Source organism: Eulemur rufifrons, chromosome 12, assembly GCF_041146395.1.
Source record: "Eulemur rufifrons isolate Redbay chromosome 12, OSU_ERuf_1, whole genome shotgun sequence".
Taxonomy (NCBI): Eukaryota; Metazoa; Chordata; class Mammalia; order Primates; family Lemuridae; genus Eulemur; species Eulemur rufifrons.
In genome coordinates, this window is record NC_090994.1 from 924296 (window position 1) to 942821 (window position 18526).

An 18526-nucleotide genomic window follows, 5' to 3' on the forward strand; every position below is an offset into this window, starting at 1 on the left:
AATTTTCTGTTGAGATCCATTTATTTCACAAAACAGGCACCACTTTTTGAACTATAAAAATTAGGAAATCTGTAGCTAAGATATTCTTTTTAATTGCACCTAAAAACTAGACTGAGAAAACATTTAAAAAAACGTTTATAGTATATTAAAAGTGACAATTTAAAGGTAGAAAACATGGCATTTCTATGTTGGAGGAGCCCTTCAGTTTGCGACTCAAGAAGTTTTCTCAATCAAAATTATTTTACAATTTTGCCTGTAAGCTGAAGGCCCTCATAGTCAGACACAGGCTGAAGATCCACAATGAACCGTTATCATAGAACCGTTAGTAACCACCCTTATTAGAAGGCGTACATTCGCTAGTTGACTGTGTGTAGGTAAGTTGTTTCCCCAAAGACAATAGTTATCCATGTAAATCTATCAAATAAACCTGCTAAAGGTAACTGCCACACGCAATCACTGTCACAGAAAAAAATCCAAATGAGCCATCTGAAAATTTAACGTATCCCCGTACAACTTTTCTGTGCATTTTTCTGTTAGAAACAGCAAGGAAATATTTTTTAATTAACTTTAGTGTGGATAGTATAATTGGCTCTTGTGCAGAAAGATCAACGTAACAATATTAAACATTAACATACATTCATGTGCTGCATAGTGATGTGTGTGTCAACGATGAACCTCATATGTGATGAGGTTCCACGAGATTACAATGGTGCTGAACAACTCCTAGTGCCCAGTGACGTTGTGGCTGCCACAACATTGTAGCACAAGCGATTGCGGTGATGCTGGTCCTAACACACCTCCTGAGCTGCCTGTCGTGTAAAAGTCTTGCCCACACGATTATAAACAGTTCGTGATACTGGATGATAAAAAAACTACTATGTTACTGGCATATGCCTTACTCTTCATTTGCTCAAACAGCAAAATAATTTTATCAGAAACTGTAAAAATCACAGGGCTTCAGGTGAAGTAATTCTAATCTTGCACTGAATGATGATGATGAACATAAATACATAAAAGTATGTATTTACTGTACTGTACTTTTTAATCATCATTTTAGAATCTGTTCTTTCTACATATAAAAAGAAAGTTAACTGTGAAACCGCCTCCGGCGGGTCCTCCAGCAGTGTGACAGCAGGCACTGTCATCACAGGAGATGACAGCTCCCTGCACGTCACTGCCCTGAAGACCTTCCAGTGGGACCAGACGTGGCGCCGGATGCTGCCGATCCTGACGCCGTGTGGGCCTGGGCTACTGTGTGTGCTTGTGTCTCGGTTTTGAATAAAAATGTTTAAAAGAAAAAAATAAACAAATAAATAAAAACTGAAAAAGAAAGCTTATAGAATAAGAACAGAAAGGGAGAAAATATTTTTGGATAGTTGTGCAGTGGGTTTGTGTTTTAAGTGAAGCGGTATTACAAAAGAGTCAAAAGGTTAAAAATTAAGTCTATAAAGTAAAAAGTTACAATAAGGTAAGGTAAATTTAACATTGTAAAAATAATTTTTTATCAGTTTAAGTGCAGCTTAAGCGTACAGTGTCTGTAAAGTCTACAGAAGGGCACAGTGATGTCCTAGGACGTCACAGTCACTCCCCACTCACTCACTGACTCGCCCAGAGCGACCTCCAGTCCTGTCAGCTCTATTCGTGGGAAGTACCCTGCACAGATACACGATTGTTGATGTTTCATGCCGTATGTTTACTGTATCTTTTCTATATTTAGATACAGAAATACCGCTGTGCTACAGTTGCCTACAGCGTTCAGTACAGGAACACGCTGCATGGTGTTACAGCCGAGGGGCGGTAGGCGGCATCGCAGAGCCCAGGTGGGTGGCAGCCTGCACCCTCCAGGTTGTATAAGTGCACTCTGATGTTCGCACAATGACAAAATCACCGACAGACACAGATGTCCCATGGCTGAGCGTCACACTTTATCATCTACAGCCAGCGTATTTAATGCACTTAAACAGAAGTGAAGCCCCTCAAAAAATCGACGCTGTGCTGTTCAGTGGTATCGAAGTGTAGAAATGCACTGACTTATATGTCTTTGAAGGAAAAATGTCATTAATGAACACGAGGGTCATCCCAAGAAGGCTTCTGAATAAAAATGTCTCTTAAAACATTCAACAGAGAGCCACGGCCCTAAAATTAAAAGAGAAAAATAATTTCTTTCATTCAATATCATCCATTTAGAAAAACATTTTAATAGGGAAAATTAATGCAAATGTTAGTAGTGAAATTTTCAAAGGGAAAGATAGGACCAGGTGGCGAGCGTGCCTGCTCCTACGACTGACACCGCATCTCAGGTGTGGCGGCTGACGGAAAGGAGCCCTTCCAGGTGCAGTTTCAGGCTGCCGCGGTGCGTAGGTCCCGGCGTCACGGCGTGTCCTCCACTGCGCTTTCATTACAACTTTAGCGAGAACAAAGCATCGAGCCCTGTCCAGGGCCACCGTCTGCGGAGTCTGCAGCTTCCCTCGAGTCTGCGTGGCTTTCCTCTGCGTGCTCTGGTTTCCCGCCACATCCCGCAGCCGTGCGCCGGTGGCGACCTGGCGCGTGGGCACTGTCCCCGGGTGAGCGAGTGCGGTGGTGACTTGGCGCGTATGCGCTGTCCCCAGGTGACCTGGCGCGTGTGCGCTGTCCCCAGGTGACCTTGCGCGTGGACGCTGTCCCCGGGTGAGCGAGTGCGGTGGTGACTTGGCGCGTGTGCTCTGTCCCCAGGTGACCTGGCGCGTGTGCGCTGTCCCCAGGTGAGCGAGTGCGCCGTCCCCAGAGTGGCGTCCAGTCCAGGGCTGGGCCCACCTGCAACTCTGAACTGGAATAACCGGGTACGTCATTATCTTACTTACGTTTATTGATCTTTCTTAAATGTACGTCCGCGTCCCATTTGTTTCCGTGTCTAGTATTAGACGCGTTTTGGTCTTAATTTCGAAGTTCGTCAGGCCCAGGAGAGAGGCCTGTGCCAGCCCTGACGTTTTGTGATGTTAGAAATGTGCTGTAGGAGCTTAACCCTTGTTTATACCCCTTAGCCTGTGGGAAAATCGGTTCTGTTGCCTGTCGTTTTCCTTAAAGCTGCAGTTTCCGGAACCTATAGGCGACTTCAAGTGAGGACCGAGACCGCAACAGCGCCGGCTGCGGTTCCACGCAGGGGCCCCACAGTGCCAGGAAGGGAAAGGACGAGGTTTGTTTTCCTGGCCTCACAGGCCACTCTGGTAGCTTCCTTTTTTTGTTTTGTTTTTTTGTTCTAATCTATAGATTTTTGGCTTTCCCTTAACATCTTGATAATTATAAAATAATTTTGAAAAAAAAAAACCATACCAAACACTTAGTCTTTGCAACGTGCAATTTTCAACTGATGAGGACCTTGAGGGAAAAGGGAAGACATTAATGTATGTTCTTTTACACTTGTCAGCTCTGTTTATTTGGTGTAAATGTTTCCTCATCAGTATTTATTTCTACAGGAGAAGATGTGAAGATGGAAGGAGAAGGCACAGCTCTGCAAATATCTGTTCTTTACGACTCTATTATCAGATTTAATTGCAAACAGCTGCTAACAGCTCGGAGGACCTTGAGTCGCTCAAGGTTGGGGTTGCATCTTTTCATTTTTGTCCAGAACAAGTGACCGACCAGCCATCAGCAGGTGTTGCTACAGATATGTTTGCTCAACTAAATGATAATTACAAATGTTATATAAAACAGATCATATATTCTCCTAGATATATTTATATGTACAATAACTAAAATTTACATAGCCCATAAGCTTAGTGGGAATAGGAAAAAAATGTTTTTCAAAAACTGATGGGAAAAATATTATCTTTGAAACATTGAATCAGTTAATAATGTACAATTTAGTCACTTTATTCCCATGTTTGGTAAAAAATGTATATAGGCATCAGAGGCTTAAAATGGATTTAAGAATATAAAAAGCAAAAAAACCTTAGCAAATGGGAAAAAAGTGATTAAAACTGCCTCTTAAAGTTTAAAGTTACTGGTTGGTAGCACAGAGTTATAAATGTATAATTTAGGGATTGAGGATTTTTATTTTCAACCGATTTTCTTTAAAAAAAAGTTTTTGTTAAAATTGTAATGTAAACAGTGTCAACAGCTGAATAGAAATAATTAAGGATGAATTATAGAATGTCTTTTGTTCCTTTGGGTAAATGCCGAAGAATTAGAATATTTTCTTCTAGTTGCAAATAACAAAAATGCAGATGATATTATAAAACCATCAGCAATTTCATCCAAAATTGCCAAAATGCCCATAAATTATATATAAAAAAAATTGATGGGAATGATAGGTCTATGCAAAGATTTAAGGCTCAGACACAGGAAAACTGCCAACATATGAAAATCCACTGGCTGAGAAAAGCTCATGTAAAATCAAGTAAATGCAATACAACATCATTTCTGCCCATTTCATTTTAACTAAATTTTTAACCAGCTTCCCTGAAGGTTGTGAATGTCCCTTTGTATCTCCCGCAGTAACCAGCACCCATTAAGTATTTGGTAAATACTTATTGAATTGACTTGAACTCTACTTTTAATTCTCTTTAATTCTTTCGTGAGCGATTTGCACTGTTTCCCATAGATGCCTCAAGAAAGAAATTCTTATTTAGGTGCTGGGAATTCTGCACCCAGTGCAGCCATTTGGGGATGTGAAAGGGTTTCTTGAAAGGAACGCTAGGCACAGTTGTTTCCTCTCATGGCAGGTTTCCATCAGACCTCTGAAGCCAAGTCTGTCTGAGACCTAGGCTGCCGTTCTAATTATGCGCACGAAAATTCCCTGCGTGACATTTTTAATTTGGTAAGTACTTATGATCTCAATTCAGTGACCTAGTCGGGCTATCGCATCAGAACTTTAAGCCACCTGTGTAAATGATTAAATGGATGTCATATTAAATATCTTTCCAAAAGGAAAGGGAAGACATGATACTACAATAAAACACGGCATTAATATTCATTGCTCCATGAAACAAAAGGCTATCCAGAAAAAAGTTTGAAATTCATCAAAGGAGCAGTAGCATTTTTAAGGGCATGTGTACAATCAATGAAATTTCATTAGGCACATTCATTTGCAAACCGGGTCCCTTAGGGCTGCTGTCAGACTATTTGTTTACACTTTGCCTTTCTTGCAGTCTCCTGGCAGCTTAAGGAAATAAAACTTCAAATACCCACATGACATACAACACTTGATTTGTAAACCAACCGTAGTAGATGTGTTTGCTTTTGGACTGTTTGCCGCTGAAGGTTCTTCACCCCACTCCCTCGCCTGGCTTTGGGGAGGATTAGAAAAATCTGGTTGTATAATTTTTACGAAACACTAAAAATCAGATTTTGAAATCTGAAAGAAAACTGACATTTAACCTCCTTCCTGACTCTCTGACTCCTGGCCAATCTGTAAAACAAGAAGCCACTGAGCAGCATCTCCGTGACAAAAGCAATGAGGATTTCTCAGCAGGCTGCATTTACTGAGTGCTTTCTGTTTGCAAAGTGTCATTGTCCCCAAGGAGGAGGAGAGAAGGTGAAAGAGAACCACCTTCTGAATGGCACTGCTAGCAGAAGGAGCAGGTGCTAAGATGAGCGCTCAGAAAGCATCCATAAGTGAGTTTTAAGTACATTGACAGGTAAGAAGAGGCAAGGTTTGGCCAAATCAGAATGGAAAGAGGAGTTTCATATGGGAAAGTAGTTGTAGCAGGCATTGATAGAAAAGTACGCAGCACAGTGGGTTACAGTTTTCAGACGCCGCGCCAGACTTGGGTTTCTGCCCCGGAACCCGATTGTGTAATGTTGGTCACATGACTTCAATCCCCATTTCCACGTCTTCAGAAGGGGAATGAAAAATGTAACTGACTCATGGGTTTGTTGTAAAAAATAAGTGACATAATGCAAGTAAAAGAGTTGTCAGGGCAGTTGGGACAGGTCAAGTGCTCCATATATGTCAGTAACTTTTCATTTATTTTCCCAATTCTAAAGCACCACACACAATTTAGGGAAAAACATAATGTCCAATGTCTACAGAGATTTTAACATATCCCAGTTATAGAAATAGAAACAATAAAGAATTTTTTTAAAGTGTATCAGAGGCAAGATTGTCATTAAAATGGGAGTACAGTGATTATAATTGGAAGTAAAGGAGAAAGACATCCCACTTTTTATTTAGCACTATTAATTCTACTTCATTGTTTCTGCTCTGCTGTAATAACTGCTAATACTTACAAAACATGCACTATAGTGTTAGACACTGTTCTAAATGGTTTTTATATATTTACAGTGTATATGACATCAATGCTATTATGATCCCCATTTTCTAGAAAAAACTGGGACAGGGAGATTAAGGAACTTCTATGCCAAGCAGCTGGCAAGTATCGGTGGTAGGCTTTGCCTATGGTAGGTCTAGAATATCTACTTACAAGCCATTTAATAATCTGTCTTTCTTATGAAAATGTTGGGTGCATCAAAAGAGATGATAGTGATAAAATGCCATCAGACCTGTAACGTTCTCAGTGGAGCTGGGTTTGGTAATGGATTTGAGAGACTTGCAATGTTTCCTTAGGTAAAACTGTCCTGTGGCATTTCTGCTATTATACAAATTTACCCAGAGAGCTTGAAACACGTTCTTTAAAAGCCAGGCTATACCGTGCTAACATTAATCAAAAGAACACTTGAGTGGCTATATTACTATCACACACCAGCGGTTTCACTCCAAATGGTATCGCCAGGGATCAAGAGGATTATTTAATGATGATCAAAGGGCGAATGTGTCAATATGGGTATAACAATCCTAAATATTTATGTGTCTAAATAACAAAGTTTCAAAATACTGAAGCAAAGACTGAAAGAACTGCATGGACAAATACGTAAAATTAAATAATAGTTGGAGATTTCCATACCTGTCTCTTAATAACTGAATGCACAGTATATTAAGAATGAGTAAGGATACAGAACACTTGAATAACCACACTGCTCACCTTCTAATTAATAAATGGTTATAGAATTCACAAGAAATATTAGCAAATATTTGACCTAGAGGAAAATTATAAAATAGTATATCAAAGGTGTGAGGCTCACTGAGAGCTATGCTTAGATGGAAATTTATAGCATAGAAAGTTTATATTATAAAAGAAAAAAGGTCTCAAATAAATTTCCTAAGCCTCTACCACGAGAAACGAGAAAAGAACTGTGAATAAACCCAAAGGAAGAAATAATGAAGACAAGAGCAGACATTATTCCTCAATAACGCTGTTTAAGAAAAACGTCAAATGTTTTTCATGTATTCTACCAAGAAATCCTCACTGTATCCCAAGTTGTTTTTAGTGACCAGACTGCAGACATGAACAAGTCAGAGATCCTGCCACCGGGACCACTCATAGTCTGGAAGGCAGCAGACAAGAAAACACAGTGTCTTAGGAGCCAAGGCAGTCTTATATAAAGAGTTAAGACAGTAAGAAGTGAAAAGCTGTGTGTGAGTGTGTGTGTGTGTGTGTGTGTGTGTGTGTGAAGTAGACTAGCAGACCACAGGGACCTCCATGCAGGCAAAACAGCATGTTCAAAGACACGAAGACATGAGATGCTTTGGAAGAAGGAGTTTGGAGAAAACACGTGGGTGCAGGCAGGCTGAAGCATGCTGCTTAAGGGCCTCTCAAAACAGTGAATTGCACGTAGAATGGCCAAACTGGAATTACAAAAGACCAAATGCATTTCCTGATTTTACAGGTGCTGGTCGGTGGGTGACAGGGCGCATTTATTTCAGTGTTCCAAATTACAGATTTAATTACCTTAAAAATAACAATGTCTATGACTTGCTGAGCTTCCATAGCAAAACTCAAACACTTTCTGTGTGCTATCTCCAGTCCCCACGGCAACTGTCAAAACAAGGCGCCATCACTTCAATTTCAAACACAGAGGGGATAAAACCCAGTGAGGCTGAGCGACCTGGTTGGGTGGATAGAGATGAACCCATGTCTGCATGAACTGGTGATATTCCCACCACACCTCACTGTCACAGTTCTGTTAAAATGCTTTTAAATGCAAATGTAGCTCAGAAAGATACATGTTTGGGATAGTTTAATAGAAAAACACAAGCTAATTAATTAGAAAATATAGGCCCCTGGCCTTTCTTGCCTATTATCTGTCCCTCCATGTGATGTTATATTTTGGGGCTTACCCTTTTCTCACCTGAACTGTGAAACACAAGATGAGAGTTGGGATGGACTCACCCATCACAGAAGTTTAGGGAACTGCACTACAGTGGCTGTTTCAAATGCATGCAACTTCTGCCATCTCTCTCAAAACTTATTATTGCAAATTAAATATATATGTATATAAAAGTGACAACAGAAAACCGAAGCAGGCATCTTTGAAAATTAATGCAAAATTTAAAAAGGAAACAATGCAGTTCTTATTTACCATTTCCTTCATAGGATGTAGTCTCTCTATAAGATACAGTCAATCTCAGCTAACTTTCTGACATTCCAGACTCTAAGACCTTTACCATAAAAGAGGCCTGTCTTGTGCTCACGGGAGAGTCCCATCTCTGGGACCAGCAACTGCTCCCAGGGGGAGGGAGGAGAGGTGCGGAGGATCAGGGAACTCCATTCTACCTGTGATTCCACCATGGGAGAGCTGAGTCGCTGGAAGCATAATTGAATTTCGGTCTCAATTTCTTCTCCTGTGAAATGCGAGGAGTCGCAGCAGGTTCCCTGGGAAGCTGACTGGCAGGGCGGTTTGCAGACAGCAAGTCTGTCAGACGGGGGACAGGAAAGAAAGTAGGAATGGGCAGAGAGAGAAAATGAACTACAGCAGCCAAAGGCCTCAGCCAGTCCTACAGGGTGAGCTCCATTTGGATTGGGCCTTCCGCGTTGTCCAAATTGCAGAGAGGGGCCTTTCAACCATGCACAGCCCAGTCCCTGGACGTGGGCTGCCACCTGGACCAGCACCCCCTGCCCTGGGCAGCTCTCTCGGGCCAACGCCGATTCCTGGAGAGGGCTTGGCGGGGAGAAGCCAGGTGCCAAACCCTCTCCAGGAAAAGTTAATTTTCAAAAATGTCCCCACGGGATCTGAGAATAACCATATTTAACATCTAGTTCATGGAGGTGTTTTTATTTCTTACGTCACAATTACACATTATACATAAATGTTCTGGCTTATGGGAAAAATATGCTATTATAGAATAGCTTCGTGCCGGGGTGTGGTACGGAGGCGACAGATGAGGCAGAAGGGAGGAATTTATAGTGATCTTCACAAGGCGACCCCTGCACTTCTGCAGCCTGACCACAGCGGGTGGGTGGGCCACCAGGGCCACCAGGGACCCAGGTCCAGAGCAGGCGAGAATCTGAGAATCGGGGCAAGCAGCTGTGGCGTTAACTAGCTTAGAAGCAGAAGTGAGACAGAACCTCTCATTTCTTTATTTTTTCCAGAGACACTAAAGGCAGCCTATCCTTGCAGGGGGAGGCAGGCAAGAGGAATATCATTTGTGTGTGATAAGAGGAGATGAACCGTTCCCAGGGCGCTATGATTTGAAATGGTGCAGCATTAGTGTCATCAGTGGCAAGTGGCCACAGCAGGTGGAAGACAACTAGCTGGCTTGGAGCAATCGAGGGGCGGCTGATGCTGGAGTCAAAGCGCCGCTGAACATGGGAGGCCCGTTCCAAGGGCAGCGCGTGGGCCCCGTAGGCAGCAGCTGCAGGTACAGCTCAGACAGAGACTGTGCACTTTTCTAGAATGAAACAAACTCAAGAATATTGGTGCTATTAGTGGCAACTTAAAAACAGAAAAGGGCAAATTACCTGTGGGAAGCAGATTGCGGCAGAAATAATTTTATTTTTTTTTTGAGACAGAGTCTCACTCTGTTGCCCAGGCTAGAGTGAGTGCCGTGGCGTCAGCCTAGCTCACAGCAACCTCAAACTCCTGAGCTCAAGGGATCCTCCTGTCTCAGCCTCCCGAGTAGCTGGGACTACAGGCATGCGCCACCATGCCCGGCTAATTTTTTCTATATATATTTTTAGCTGTCCATATAATTTCTTTCTATTTTTAGTAGAGATGGGGTCTCGCTCTTGCTCAGGCTGGTCTCGAACTCCTGAGCTCAAACGATCCGCCCACCTCGGCCTCCCAGAGTGCTAGGATTATAGGCATGAGCCACCGCGCCCGGCCCAGAAATAATTTTAAATAGAGAACCCAGAACTCAAAGCAATCACCGTAAGATCCAAAGACTAAGATAAAACCTGCGAACACAGGTGACCTACAAAATACAAAGACTAAACTACATACGTTAAAGTCATTTTCATACATTATAAGAGATGTTTCTTTGCATCTTTATCATGCACTCTTTCCTGGCGGACTCTGGGCATGGCTTCACGGAATTTTTACAAAGTAGGGTCTTTACGCCTGTGCTCATGAACACCCACATCGGTGCATTCTGTATTGCTTAGGAAAATACACATCTGAGGACGAATCAAAGTATATCAGATGCCTGTATGGAAAAGTGGATGCAATTCAAAATAATGGTTCTGTAATTTTATTCAGATATGTAATTTAGGATTCATGGAAGATAGACTTCAAACTCTTTTTTCCAGTTTTAAGCCATATATGTATAGAAAATAATAAATGGTGTTCAACAATTTCTAAAAGTCATGTGGCATTATCTTTTATTTCTAGTTTATGAATTCTGGGCTGTTTCTCAGTCTAACCCGATTTAGTTTTTCTTCTTTGTACTGGCGGTTACCTTCTGAAAACAATCTTAAATTCGTGGACATAAATAGTTTCAGTTTACCAGGAAGTGGTATATTATGAATTTATGATTTTCATATCCATTTTAACCTAAAAGTGCTTTCTATTATTAAATTCCATAAACAGCTCAAGCTTTATAAAAAAGAGTGTTTTGGAAGAGGCAGAACATGCTTCCTTGTCTTCTTAGTCATTCACTATTCTGTCTAACATTTGTGAGCTTCAAGATTTTTTTCATTTCTGAAGTTCTACTGTGGATTGTTGATTTTCAATAAAATTCCATCATAGTAAGGAATGAGTGTATAGATATAATTAATATGTAATGCACAGGCTATTTCCATGTGGTTTAAAAATGTTTATATATTATTTAAATTATTTAATAACTTAAAATTATGTTTTCCTCCCCCATGACATACACACAGGTATTATGAATAATTTCAGCCTGAGGAGGAGGTGGACTAGCAATGATTAAACTCTCAGTACTGAGCATCTGATGCTTTATTTCCCTGAATTCTTGCAGAGCCATGCAGAGAAGGCAATATGAGCCCATCGGAGGATGTGGAAAGAGAGGCTTAAGGCCGAGATAGACACTGAGTTAGACCTTTGTCCAACCCAGACCTTACATGCCCGTTTCTCATTCCAGAAACCTCCCTGACGGGCATGATCTAGCCCTGCAGGGTTGTCACACAGAGGAAACTGCTGGGGTCCAAGTGCAGGCAGAATTAAATATGGTCTTTGGTCTGGACATAATTGCATTTCAACAATGGCTTCTATGACATCGGATCACAGCTGGAAGCGCTGGCTGAGGTCAGAGCAGCGTCCACAAGGACTCTGCTGACCTCTCGGCACATATCTGATATGCATGATGTCCGCTACGGGGCAGTAACTTACTTAGATTTCCAATCTGCCACCAGTGTTCATCAAAGGCCACTGAAACGGCAGGTGGGCTTTCTGCACCTGTTGGGGGATGTTTAGCAGCGTTCCTGGCCTCTGTCCACTGTGTGCCTGTGGCATTCTGAGCCCCCTCAGTTATAATGACTAACAATCTCTCCAGACTTTGCCAAATGTCCCCTGGGGAGCAGATTTATCCCCATTTGAAAACGAATGCACTAAGGGATCACACCCAGTTCCCTGGGTTCAAGTTCCATGTATATGCTGGACATTTTTGTCTCCAGTCCTGGCCACTCACATGATTTCTAGATTTTTATACCCAGCTACAATCGCTCATATATTTTTATTCAGGGTTTAGTATGTGAATTGTATAATTTAACATTATGTTTACTACACAACAAACAAAGGTACAGATAGTTTTATCAATTTTAAAAAACACTTTAAAATTAAGAATATTTTTAAATTGTCATAAAAATTAAAAAAATAGTAGAGAATCTGCGAATACTCTACAACCAGTTTTCTTCATTATTAACATGTTACCTTAGTATGCTACATTCATCCCAGTCAATGGACCAATGTCTGTATGTTATGATTAGCTAAAGTCTAATTTTGTAAGTTTTTACCTAACGTCCTCTTTCTGTTGCAGGAGTCCATTCAGGACACCATGCCACATTTATCTGACCCTTTTCTTTACGTGTCCCTGGGCTGTGACAGGTTCTCAGCTTCCCTTGCTTAAAGGCCCAGATGGTTTTCCTGCCTGCTGGTTACATAGTTTGTAGAATGTTCCTCAGTTGGAATTTGATGTTTTCTCATGATTGAGTGGAGTTGAGGGTTGTGGGGAAGATCACAGAGGTAAGTGCCCTTCTCGTCACAAATTCCCCCGTGGGGTGCACCATCGGGAGGACTCAAAGCTGCTGGCGTTGACCTGGGTCACTCGGCCAAGGTCGTGTTCCTTAGGTTTCTTCCCCGGAAAGTTATTCTTTTTTCCTTCTTTGCAGCCTAGATTCTTTGGAAGGGCGGAACTATCGGCAGGCTCCACCTACGGAGTAGAGAATTAGGCTGGTTCTAAATATAGCACCTACAAAAGTACTTCCTAGATAGTGGAGACTCCGTCAATTATGTATTCAGTAGATACATTAAATCATTAAAGCGTGAATGCAAAACTTGACCACAGGTATGAAATTATTCCTTTTAGGAAAGTCCCTGAATCTCAAAGGGAACTTCTAATATACCAAGATTAAATATAAACCTACCTCTACACACGTCTTGAATTGACCTGCATTGGAATCAGGGATAAGGACGCACTGTGCGGGGAGAGAAAGGCAGGCCTGGGTGCGGTGGGAGTAACATGGCCTGCGGGAAAAGGAGGAAGGACCTAGAACACGCGGACACCCCACATCGTGTTAGACGTCCTCTCTCGCTTTGCTCTGAGGTGCACCGCCCTGAGTGCCGACAGCTGATTGAAGGGGAGCACCAGCGAAAACAGCAAAGAGACAAGGAGTAGAAGGAAGAAAGGGGACAGAACGCCCTCTGGGGAGGTGTGTGGAGAGCAGCTCAGCCCCCCTCCCGGGTACAAAGCTCCTGGGCACAAGGCCAGGCTTCCTGGATTCCTCCAGCAGTTTCACAAGCCTGCACACAAACTCACCTACATTTTGAAAAATAAAAACAAATAAAAAATGAAGAAGGCTAGGATCACGTAAAGCCAGACTAGGCAGCCTCTTTCAGGTTGGCAGGACCCTGGAGATCTGATCAAATCCCGTAGCGTAATTTAGTTAAATGAGACGGCAGGATTGAAAATGCTTTGGCAGAAGTAAAAGCGCTCTGCAAATGTAAAGGGAATGTGCCATTGTCACTCTGTATCTTTGAGAACTAGCACACAATGCAGTTTCTAATGAGCGGAGAGAAGGGATTCCGACAACTTAAGTAAGCAGCCTTAAATTTCCTCAGAAGCGCTATAGCGCAAGTGACTCTGGTCTGTATCCACAGGACTCTAGGAGTCTGCTACCGTGGTGAACAGAAGGATTTTCCGCACTGGCAGAGGCCAATTTGCTTTTAAAAATGTCAGCATGGAAGGCAAGTAGTGACCAAAGCGAGGCAAAGACACGCAGCTGCTGGCTGTGATGGGGAGCGAACTGTCACAGGTGTGGCAGAGACCACGTGGTCATGAAGTGTGCGGAGAGTTCCAGGCAAGGCACAGCCGCCACTCGGCAAAGGTTAGAAAATAGCCCCGGCATTTACTGAGCACTTACAATACGCACGGGAACCGTGCCGATTACATTTACATATCTGCTATTTTTATATAATCTAATTGTCAAAGATCGAGGTACTCCAAGTTCGATATCAGGAATCCTGACTCTCTCACAGTGAAAGGTGATTTTATTCAGCACAAGACTCTGATAATCTTCAGCCAGGATTGGGTGCAGTGGAAAATGGACGATTGTTTAACCAGCATCTCCAAATTCAGTTTGCTAGAATTTCAGTGCATCAAAGTTGAGGCAGCAGGCTGAAAAATGCCAAAGTCTAGTGTTTCTCTCCACGTCTATTAAGAATTCCAACGAGCAAGAGACACTCAGAGGGTCTTCCTAGGAGGACTGGGCAGCAGCCGGCATCCCGTAATCCGGGAGGCTGTCTTTGCTGTCCGCGTGATAAACATTTCGCTCGTCACCACATGACATAACAGCACGTTAAGGACAAACAGGATCAGCTGTGGAACCCCAGCGCCAGGCCCCAGATCTACTAACTGGGCAGATTCCGTGCAGGATCTGGACACACCCGTCTCCACTTCCACACCTCGCCATGACCCCAGTGCAGGAGGTGCCTGGACGTCACTGAGATAAACCAACGCAGAAGCCGTGAGCAGTGGCCGCGGAGGGCCTGAGAGGTAGAACTGGATCCAGAACCAGAAGGTTCCGGTGTTCCTAGCTGAGAACTGTCCTTCTGCTTTCGGGAAGGGCAGCAATTGGCACCTTTAACCAGATGAGCCACGGGGTGGCGGTGTGGAGGACGGGGACAGGAAGAGACTGACCCCGAGGCATCCGCACAAGCTGGAATCCCATCCTACCCCTAAACTCTTGCGGGGGAGACAGCCACGGTGTTTTAGAACCTTTTTATGGCCCGATACCATTATAGAACATCTCTGAGACTTTTCATTGCTGGGGAACCCGTCACTCTTCCCAGTGAACTATAATTTTGGATGTGCACGTAACTTATTTTCCCACCAGACTATAAAACACGTGTGTAAAGATGGATCCCAGCAGAACATCCCACAGGACGTTAGCTTAGCCAATCCAGGAGGGCACACGGCAAAGTGAACATTTGCAAGTTCTGTGGCCTGTCACCCTCTGAGGATTAATATGACATCATCTACCTGCAACTGGACCTACAGTGATGGCCACAGAAGCTCTGTAATCATTTGCTTATCTAGAGCAGGACACTGTCTTGGAAGAATGCACTGAAATACGCTGTGATGCACAAAGCGTATGTCTGGTTTTGCCCTGAGTTCTGGGATTTCACCTTTAAATCAATAAAGTACAAAGAGACATTGAAAGTTTTCACTTGGACTGCTTTTAACAGCACACAAAGAATATCACATAAATGCACAGATATATGAGTGCATGTGTGTGTATCTCACAACCTTAGATAAATATACTATATTCAAGCAACAGAAGAGACTACTAGACTACTAATGAGATTATTAGCAATACATTTTCATTTAGTTTTGCAGAAACATGGCCCACCTACTTTAAAAGCTATTTGAAAAATGAATTTCTAACATATATTCAATGAGTTAAAACTATGCAATTTTCTTGTTCAATGGTTAAAAAATTTGGAAAATAGGATTGCTTTTCTCAAAGGAATATAAATTAATTTTCATATTATTGATTTTTTTTCTCGAGAGACTCCAATGTTTCCTTCTCCAATTTTTCTTTCCTTTCATTAAAACAAATTTCCTCTTTATATTATCAATTTTACAATCTTACCTATTAATTGATCCAATACATATTTTAAAATCACTAAACATTCCAAAATCAGATCAGCTTTGTGAAGAGAAAAATGTTGTCAATAATTACAAGAAACACTTACATAAAGCATTTGATGCAAATAAAAGTCAAAATCTGCTCAGATTACATAACCAAAAATTTTAATAGATACAAAATGTGAATGAAAAATACTAAAACAGATATCATTAAATGTAATTATAGATGTAACCAAAGTAATGATATAAAATTTTTAAAATTACCCTGTATTAACTGGAGATGAAAATGTGATGTCATATACTACAGAGAGGCCTGAATATATAATGTCTAAGTAAATAAGACTGTTCAAGAAAGAAATATTCAACAAATGTTATTTTTACCACAAATGACTAACATCAAAGAAACAGTAGTGTTGATTTAAAGAGTGTGATATTTTTACCATACCAGCTTATATACAGTAAAATAGTCTCTTAGATACAGATGATGAATAAAGTAATTAGTATTTAAATTTTTAAATAAAACATGCAAATAATACCTAAAAGGTACATGCACTGTACCTGGATTTTCCGCTGCTGGAAGCCTCTGTAACACAAAATTCTGGTCTACACAGATTTCCGTCTGGGAAAGTTTAACTCAATTATGGATCTCTGTTTTGATATTGGTGAATTTCTCATCCCTCTTGTTACTGATTATTTGTAAAGAAAGGAGATGAAGGTTTAGAATAGAGAAAGAAAGAGGATGCCTAAGACGCAGCGAGGGCTTCTGCAGTGGTAAATTGAGAGAGATTTGCAAGTCTCAACATGGAAAAAGAGTCTGCAAAGGCAAGCAGACACACTGCAGGAACAGTTACGGCCTGGGAAATGCCTGCACCTCCATCCATGTGGGAATTTAAATCAAATTTACTCAGAGCATCAAAGCCATTGATGTCATTCTGTTTACTTGGGACCCCCCAGGGCATTGAGATAAAGAAGGTAGGAGTGGATTATAATCAGAAAGGCATTGATCAGAAAGGCAATGATCATTTAGTCAGATGACCAGACAGGAAGAAAACAAAAAAACATAACACAAAACTCCCTCTTCACGTGTTTCACATTTGCAGTAGAAAAAAACAACATATAAGCTTCTCATTGGAAGTGTGGAGGAAAGAGATAAGACAAGCTTCTAGTGAGTAAGGGAAGTAAAAATGAAAATTAATTCCACAATACTCGTTGTGATTAATGCATGAGTACAAAATGCCATCTACATATAATTTGTTTATTGCATTAGCTTTATGGCTTCATTGTTGTGAATATAAATACAGAAGATGGGCTTCTGCAGGCTCATCTTCTCACTCCCATCCTTTCCCCATATAATGAAACATTTCTCAATGTCAATTCCTGTACAAGCCCTTCAGGGATCCAGCACTGCTGGTTAGAGAGGAGTTATTTTAAGTCATGTACAAGTGTGGAGTCTTGACTTCATAGATAGGTGCACCTTTACAGTAAGAAGAATTCTTCACCCAGGAAGCACTGAAAATTCAAAGGGACCAAAAAGTAAAAGAGAGATAGGAACACTGATACCCTGCTGGTGGGATTGCAAACTAGTGCAACCTCTACGGAAAGCAGTACGGAGATATCTCAAAGAACTAAGTAGACCCACCATTTGATCCAGCAATCCCACTACTGGGGATTTCTCCAAAGAAAAAAAAAGACATTGTATAAAAAGGACATCTGCACTAGAATGTTTATAGCAGCACAATTGCAAAGATGTAAAAACAACCCAAGTGCCCATCAATACATGAGTGCATTCATAAAATGTGGTGTATGTCTACCATGGAATACTACTCAGCCATAAAAAATGGCGAACTAATACCCTCTGTATTAACCTGGATGGAATTGGAGACCATTTCTCCAAGTGAAGTATCACAAGAATGAAAAAACAAGCACCACATGTATTCACTGTTAAACTGAAACTAAGCAATCAACACTTACATGCAGATACGGAAATAACATTCATCGGAAATCAAGCAGGTGGGAGGCGGGAGGGGGGAGGAGGGAATGGGGAAATTCACACCCAAGGGGTCCAATGCACACTCTCTGGGTGCTGGGCACACTTTTAGCTTTGACTCAAATGGTGCAAAAGCAATTTATATAACCAAAACTTTTGTAGCCCTGTAATATTCTGAAATAAAAAAAACTGGGAAATAAAAATACAGAAAAATGATTTAAAAAAATAAAAGAAGTTAAAAAATGAAATGTAGCAAGCACAGAATTGATTGAATCAGTTTTACAGTACTTTTCCAATCTGTAAGTCTCCCTAAAAATATATAAGAAACAAAATAAATTCAAAAGCGTGGAATATAAATCAAAATATGAAAAGTAGGAAATGTGAGTCAAGCTGAAATAATGAAAGTCTATGGGATAAAGACTCTCACACCCTTGAATATGGCAAAGAAGTTCCCTGTTTTGGAGACCAGAACCTCTTTACCAAACAGATTCTTAGAGGGGGAACTAGTATGGAGAAACTTTTTCATGATACTGTGAAATATCCTTCCCGATTTTCCAGTCATCTTACCTTGGTTCCCGACCAAATTAATTATTCTAGTGACTAACCTCTCCAGGAGCTCCCTACTTGAAAAGGAGTAATTTCTTCCGCAGCTGGTTATGTGTTGGCCAATCAGATCTATTTTAAATGATGCTCCACGTTACAAGAAATGTATATTGTATATTAGTAGGTCAGTTTTTCCATGACTTGAGAACTCCTGGGCATACTAGTAAAGTTAATAAATAACTTAATTATTCATTAATGACCAGTAAGGATTCTTCATCATTAACCATCTTAGGGGATAAAAAAGCCCCTGCCGCCTTGCCTGGGAGCTCGAAGTCTAGTGGCGACACAGCACGCAGAACGTGAGGCTACGCGGTGGTCACCGCTGTCACAGAGGCGTGTGTCAGGAGAGCAGCAGG

At 41.5% G+C, this 18526-nt stretch overlaps 1 protein-coding gene across 1 annotated transcript in view; it reads right to left on the minus strand.

The window, feature by feature from the left end:
• Window positions 1–18526, minus strand: part of CSMD1 (CUB and Sushi multiple domains 1) — a 1254382-nt gene that overhangs the window by 555343 nt on the left and 680513 nt on the right. The window lies entirely within an intron of this gene.